General features: G+C 48.8%; 1 non-coding gene across 1 annotated transcript in view; it reads left to right on the top strand.

Moving 5' to 3' along the window:
* The window catches only part of LOC103250503, an 8554-nt gene extending 1648 nt beyond the window's left edge, over window positions 1-6906 (top strand). The window contains exons 2-3 of the transcript XR_002481421.1: window positions 3260-3318; window positions 6828-6906. This is a non-coding gene — a transcript (uncharacterized LOC103250503). The remainder of the gene's footprint in view (window positions 1-3259; window positions 3319-6827) is intronic.
* The last annotated feature ends 465 nt before the right edge of the window (window positions 6907-7371 follow it).

Raw genomic sequence — 7371 nt, 5'->3', positions numbered from 1 at the left:
CTCCCGGCCACCGCAGCCTCGACCTGCTGGGCTCCGGCGATCCTTCCGCCTCAGCCTTCCAAGTTGCCAGAGTTACAGGCATGTGCTACCACGCCGGCTGATTTTTTGATTCATTGTAGAGATGAGGTTGCGCTGCCCAGGTGGGTCTCGAACCTGCAGGATCAGGCAATCCATTCACCTCAGCCTCCCAAAGGCGCGGGATTACAGGCTGAGCCACCGAGCCCGGCTTGTGTTTTCTTTTTATTGCTTGGTCAGGAGGCTGGGCTGAGCTACAGTGCTTGGTAGGTTTGGTTATGAAACGCCTTTTCAACTTAAGTTGTGTTTCCGCTCCCAATGGGTTTATTGGGATGTAACCCCCTCGTAAGTCAAGGAGCATCTGTAATCAAGCTGGAAATGGGGGTGACTTGAGTGGGCATATGAGGGGAGTATCACAAAATGCAAGAGAAGCAGAGCCAGGCCCCAGGCCTGGGACTAAGGCTCTGACCATGACTCCGTCCTGTCTGCCTCCACGGGACGGGTCTGGGCTCACAGCTCTGCGCTCTGGGCTGTCTGGAGGTGCATGGGTGAATGAACTCAGGAGATGCTTGGGACGGTACCGGCAGCTGCACTGCAGAGCGAGCTCAGGTTTTCACCTGAAGGTGTTCAGGGGTCACCTGTGGGGGTCTGTCCCCTGTGCCGCATGCTGGCTGGGTTTGGCACGTGCTTCTCCCTTCCCCCAGCCCATGGTGAGCAACCCCCACTCCCTGGGGCTGCAGGCCACCTTCTACGAGAACGGCAGCACCTTGGATGGAAACACCAAGTACAAGCTGGTGAGTGCCCCAGCCCTGAGCGACGCGGCCTTGACTGAGGCTGACCAGGTCCGGTCACCTTAGGGTGTCCCCTGAGGGGCCCCTCCTTCCCATTTCCTTTTTTTGCACCTACCTGGGAAGGTGCGAGGAATTGAGAGGGCGCATAGCCCCTGCCCCTTCCACCCTGGGGGAGACAAGCAGGCCACCATCACCCACACACGTGATGTGATTAAAGTGTCACACAGAAGAGGCTGGGACAATGTGACAGGAAGCCTAACCCAACCTGTCAGAGGGCTAGAGATTTGAGTTAGCTGGGTAAACTGAGGCAGGATTGAGTGGAACCAGGGGACCAGAAGGGGCTTGGCCACACATAGGGGGGATCCGTCAGGCCAAGCAGACCTGTCAGACCTCAAGTTTAGACTTGATCCCAGAGCTTCAGAGGCACTAGGCAGTGTCCACAGGACAGGGGCGTGGCCAGGGGTGAGTCGGCCACAACGGACTCTCTTGAGCAGCGCTTGTTATGTCACATCTAAATGAGATGTTGGCCAGGCCCAGTGGCTCACACCTGTAATCCCAGCACTTTGGGAGGAGGAGGCGAGAGGATTGCCAGGTCCCATGGGTTTGAGACCAGCCTAGGGAACATGGCGAGACCTTATCTCCACAATAAATAAAAAAAGTAGCTGGGCCTGGTGGTGCATGCCTGTAGTTCCAATTACTTGGAAGACTGAGTCCAGCAGGTCGAGGCTGCGGTGGTCGTGAGCGTGCCACTGCACTCCAGCCTGGGCAACAGAGTGATACTCCAACTCAAAAAAAAAAAAAAAAGAAAGAAAGAAAGAAAAAAAATGAGTGTATCATTCCAAAGGCCACCAGGACTGTTTTAACCTAGGAGTTGAAGCCAGACGAGGCAATATAGTGAGACCCCATTTCTACAAAAAATAAAAAAAATTAGCCAGACGTGATGGCACATGCCTGTAGTTCCAGCTACTTGGGAGGCTGAGGCAAGAGGATTGCCTGAGCCCAGGAGCCTGAGACTGTGGTGAGCCATGATTGTGCCACTACACTCCAGCCTGGGTGACAGAGTGAGACCCCCGACTCAAAGTAAAAAGAAAAGAGACTGGGCATGGTGACTCACACCTGTTATCCCAGCACTTTGGGAGGCGGAGGGGAGAGCATTGCCTGAGTCCAGGGGTTTGAGACCAGCCTGGGCAACTTGATGAGACCTCGTCTCTACAATAAATTAAAAAATTAGCCAGGCATGGTGGCGCACACCTGTGGTTCTCAAGTAGAAGGCTTGCCTGAGCCCAGCAGGTTGAGGCTGCAGTGGCTGCAGGCATGCCACTGCACTCCAGCCTGGGTGACAGAGTGAGACTCCCACTGGAAAGAAAAAAGAAATAAAAAACAAAGAAGAGCTTTATTGATGATACCAGTTTGCAAACAGGGAAGAGAAAGGCTCCTATGTGTTTTCTTGAAGGAAGGAAAGGGCCGGATTGGTTTCATGCCTCACAGAGGGATTATACAATGGGGTCATACATATTCAGCAGGTTTGGAGAAGAGCTCTACATATTTATAAGGGGAGCTGAGCGCACTCGCAACCGGTAAACATACATGTAACATACATCCCAGGAGCAGGGTTTTAGAGTGAGGTGGCACTTGGCTCTTTATGTGAAAAGGTGAACTGCAGGACACAAGGATAGTTCATGACTGCCTCTGTGAACTGGCTGAAACTGGATTCAGGTCTGCAGGAAAGCATGTTTGTTTTTTGTTTTTTTTGAGTTGGAGTCTCGCTCTGTCACCCAGACTGGAGTGCAGTGGCCGCTCCTGGCCACCGCAGCCTGAACCTGCCGGGCTCCGGCGATCCTTCCGCCTCAGCCTTCCGAGGAGCTGGAACTACAGGCGCATGCTTCCACGCCCGGCTAATTTTTTTTATTTATTGTAGAGATGAGATCTCGCCAAGTTGCCCAGGCGGGTCTCGAACCTGCAGGCTCAGGCAGTTCACTCACCTCGGCTTGCCAAGGCGCGGGATGACAGGCTGAGCCACTGAGCCCGGCAGGAAAGCATGTTTGTAAGGCCATTCCCAATCCAATCAGAGCTGTAGTGGTTTAGCCTGTAAGTCAGAGTTCGGAGTGGTCTGATAATCTGCCCGATAGCTCCTGTTTGGGGGGTTCTTAGCGAGAGTGAGGGTTTTCTTGTAACTGTAGGAATTTAAGAAATTGTCATGCTGGCCGAGCCTGCACCCTCGACCCTGGGAGTAACCTTGGTCTCCTTAACGCTAGGGCCCATCTTGGTTGACAAAGGGGTGTCTTTTGGTCGCTCAGATCACAAGTGGATAGCAAAGTCACACCCCGTTGTAAGTCCCCCAGAACAATCGCAGCGTGGCTGGACAGCTTCTGGGGTCCTCCCCTCCTCCGACCCCCACCTCTCCTGGAGTTCGAGACCAGCCTGATTTGGGGTTTTCTCTTTCGGTCCCACAGGACATTTATCTGAAGCAGCAGCAGCTTTGGGACAGGGCTGACACCAATTTCACTTCCAGGTATGTCATTGCCTGGCTCTTACGGGGGGTTCTCTTAGCAGGCTCAGGGAGAAGCCAAGCCAAGATCAGACCCCCGATTCCAGGACAGTGAGACAAAATGATGGAAAACAAGTACTTGTACACCCATGTTCACAGCAGTGTAATTCACAGTAGCCAAAAGGTGGAAACAACCCATGTCCATTGCTGGATGGCTGGATAGACACACCATGATCCGTCCACCCAGTGGAGTATATGATTCAGCTACAGAAAGGAAGGAAATTCCAACACAGACTGCAACATGGATAAACCTTGAGGACATCACGCTCAGTGAAATAAGCCAGTTGCAAAAGGGCAAATCTTGTGAGATCCCACTCCTAGGAGGTCCTTAGGGTCCTAGAGTCGTCAGATCCACAGAGACAGAAATTAGCATTGTGAGTGCCGGGGGAGCTGGGGAGGGAATGGGGAGTGTTTCATCGAACAGAGTTTCCCTCTGGGAAGAGGAGAAAGTTCTGGGGATGGTGGTGATGGTTGCACAACCATGTGAATGTGCTTAATGCCATGTCACCTTAAAAAGGGGTAAAATGGTACATGGTACACTATGCCTACTTTCTCACGGTTTAAAAGAAAAAAAGTGTGTGGTGACACACAGTTGTAGTCCTAGCTACTTCGGAGGCTGAGGTGGGAGGATTGCCTGAGCTCAGGAGGTCGAGGCTTCAGTGAGCCGTGATTGTGCTATTGGATTCCCGCCTGGGTAACAGAGTGAGATTCTGACAAGAGAGAGAGAGAAAGAGAGAGAGAGAGAGAGAGAGAGAGAGAGAGAGAGAGAGAGAGAGAGAGAGAGAGAGGAGGAGAGGAGAGGAGAGGAGAGGAGAGGAGAGGAGAGAGAGGAATCTAGGTGAGGATACTCCCAGGTTAATGCTTGCCTGTTGCAGTCTGAGGAGGACTTGGAAATGTCATCAGATTTTAATTTATTGACTAATCTAACTAAAATCAGGAAAGGGTGAAAAGACTGACATTCCAGTGAAAAGATAAAACTTCTAGGTTGAATTTATAAAAATAAAATAAAAGAAACACATCTAAAGTTAACCCCCAACAGTGGAAATAGATTATTAAAGATATACCAAAAAGACACAATCAAACAAACAACAAATGAAAACAGGAGTAACTATATTATCGCAAGACTAGAATACAATTTCAAAGCCAAGTACATTAGATAACACTGAGTAAGACTGAGAGCATATTTAGTGAATAAAGATCCAGTCTTGGTCAGGTGCAGCAGCTCATGGCAGTAACCCCAGGATTTTGGGAGACTGAGGCAGGAGGCCAGGAGTTCAAGACTAGCCTGGCCGACATAGTGAGACTTCCACTTCTACTAAAAATTAGAAAGGAAAAAAAAAAGATTCAGTCCATGAAAATGAGTCATTGCTGGGCGCAGTGGCTCACGCCTATAATCCAAGCACTTTGGGAGGCCAAGATGAGAGGATTGCCTGAGCCCATGGATTCAAGACCAGCCTGGGCAACTTGGCGAGGCCTCATCTCTACAATAAATCAAAAAAAGTATGCTGAGGTGAGTGGATTGCCTGAACCTGTGGGTTCGAGACCCGCCTGGGCAACTTGGTGAGACCTCATCTCTACAATAAATCAAAAATCAGCCGGGCGTGGTAGCGCACGCCTGTAGTTCCAGCTACTCGGAAGGCTGAGGCGGAAGGATCGCTGGAGCCCAGCAGGTCGAGGCTGCGGTGGCCGGGAGCAGCCACTGCACTCCAGTCTGGGCGACAGAGTGAGACTCCAACTCAGGAAAAAAAAAAAAAAAGTAGCCGGGTGTGGTAGCGTGCAGCTGTAGTTCCAGCTCCTTGGAAGGATGAGGTGGAAGGATCGCCTGAGCCCAGCAGGCCAACACTGGGGTGGCCGTGAGCGTGTCACTGCACGCCAGCCTGGATGACACAGTGAGACTCAAAAAGAAATTGCGTATTTATTCTTACATATTTAAACTTCAGTCACCTTCAGAGTACTCTTCGTTTGATGAAATACACCTGTCAAGATACTTTTTTCACTCTTCAACACAGTTTTTGAACTCACCAATTTTGATACCTTTTAGTGTTTCTGCCTTTTTTGTTTCACATCTTCCATGTTGGTAAAATGTTTCTCTTTGAGTACTGCTTTCCTCTGGGGAAACAAACAAAAAAGTCACTGGGGGCGAGATGGGTGAATAGGGAGGGTGGACACAGGGGTCATGCTGGTTTTGGTCAAAAATTGCTGAACGCTCAGTGCAGAGTGGGTAGGTGCGTTCATAAATCATCCATCATGAAATGGACAAACGCATTGAAAGACTATCAAAAAAAAAATCACTAAAGCCAAATGCAGCCTCTCCCAACAACACTAGCTGGTACACTGATACCAGTGGGTTCCTAGAATACTTATCTAGTGGGGGAAGCCTGTACTACAAGGGGCTCGCCCTCGAAAATATAATTTCGTGGTTTTTTGGGTCCTCTTGTACATTATGCACAGGACAGTATGCACAGGACAGTCCCCCACAGAAAGAATTATCTGCCCTCAAATATCAATGGTGCCACAGTTGGAAAATTCTGCTATAGAAGATGTATATATTTCAAACAAGTGTGTTTTAATTCTGTACATCGAACTTTGTATGCTACCGATCTTTCTCATGTTTATGGCGGACTTATAAAAAAATCACTCAATTGTTCATGTACAACCTGATAAAAAAATGATTCTCCCAATAGAGATGTTCAGATCACATTCTCAGACCTCGAGTCCATAGAACTAGAATAACCAAAACAAAACAGAAAGCAACACTCATAACAAAATCCCTTTTATTTGGCAATTAAGAGACACCCTTATAAATAATCCCTAAATCAAAGAATGCATAGAATACAGCTAAAATATACTCAGAGGGAAATGTATACCCCCAAGAACTTTTATCATTAAGAAAAAAATGACTAAAGAGAAATTATCTAAACATTTAACTGGAAGAACCAGAAGGATAACAGAAATTATGAGATAGAAAGAATAATGAGAAAACAATTCTGCATCTTGGTGGCACTAAAATTGGATGTCATATGTTCTTTTGAATTAGTCATTATATATAGATTAACAAAACTGACTCAAGAAGAAGTTTGGATCTTCATGTGTGAGCAGAGGTTCTCAGCTGGTATTCAGAAATGATGAATGGATGGATGGATGGATGGATGGATGGATGGATGGATGGATGGACGGACGATGGATAGATGGATTGATGGGTAAATAAATGGATGGGTGGATGGATGGATGTGTGGATGGATGGACGGATGGATGGATGGATGGGTGGAAGAATCAATAGATGGATGGAAGAATGGATGGATGGAAGAATGGGTGAATGGATGAGTGGTTGGTAGATGAATGAATGAATGGATGGATGAGTGGATGGCTGGATTGATGGGTAGGTGGATGTATGCGCGGGTGAATGGTTGGATGTCTCCGCCATTTTTATGCAGTGCTATCCTCTAATAACAAAGGCTTCCATTGCCTTGCAGTCTAAAGCGACCCACCTTATCTACGTTAACTGTGGATGTAGCCAACAAGGAAGTTTCATGCGTGGATATCAAGCCCCTGGTAGGTCTCAAACTTTTGTGGCCCCATATTATGTGTCATGAGTGTTAAGAGTCATGGCGGTAGACGCCGAAGGGTTGACCAAGCCCTTGTTCACAGTCTGGAAATGGAGGTGATTCTGTCCTGGTTTCTGGGGTCACTGCCTCTCCTTCACTGTCCCCCGGGGCAGTCTCCCCCATGACTCACCATCCTGAGAGCAGAGGCCTGTTGCTTGTGGTTCATGCCCTGAACTGCATCTGGCCACCTCGGGTAACAGAACCACTAGATGCTTCAAGAGAATTCAGAGCAGCACACCTCCACACATAAAACTGGACACGAATACTCACAGCAGCATCATTTGCAATGGCCAAAAACTGGAAACCACCCACGTGTGCTTCACCAGGTCAATGAGTAAAGGAATGTGGCTTAGGCCGAGGGCGGTGGCTCACGCCTGTCATCCCAGCACTTCGGGAGGCCGAGGTGAGAAGA

This window comes from Carlito syrichta, unplaced genomic scaffold, assembly GCF_000164805.1.
Source record: "Carlito syrichta isolate Samal-C Ts95f unplaced genomic scaffold, Tarsius_syrichta-2.0.1 Scaffold130521, whole genome shotgun sequence".
Classification (NCBI taxonomy): Eukaryota; Metazoa; Chordata; class Mammalia; order Primates; family Tarsiidae; genus Carlito; species Carlito syrichta.
Note: the sequence above shows the minus strand (reverse complement) of the source record. Positions and strands in the feature narration are given on the sequence as shown.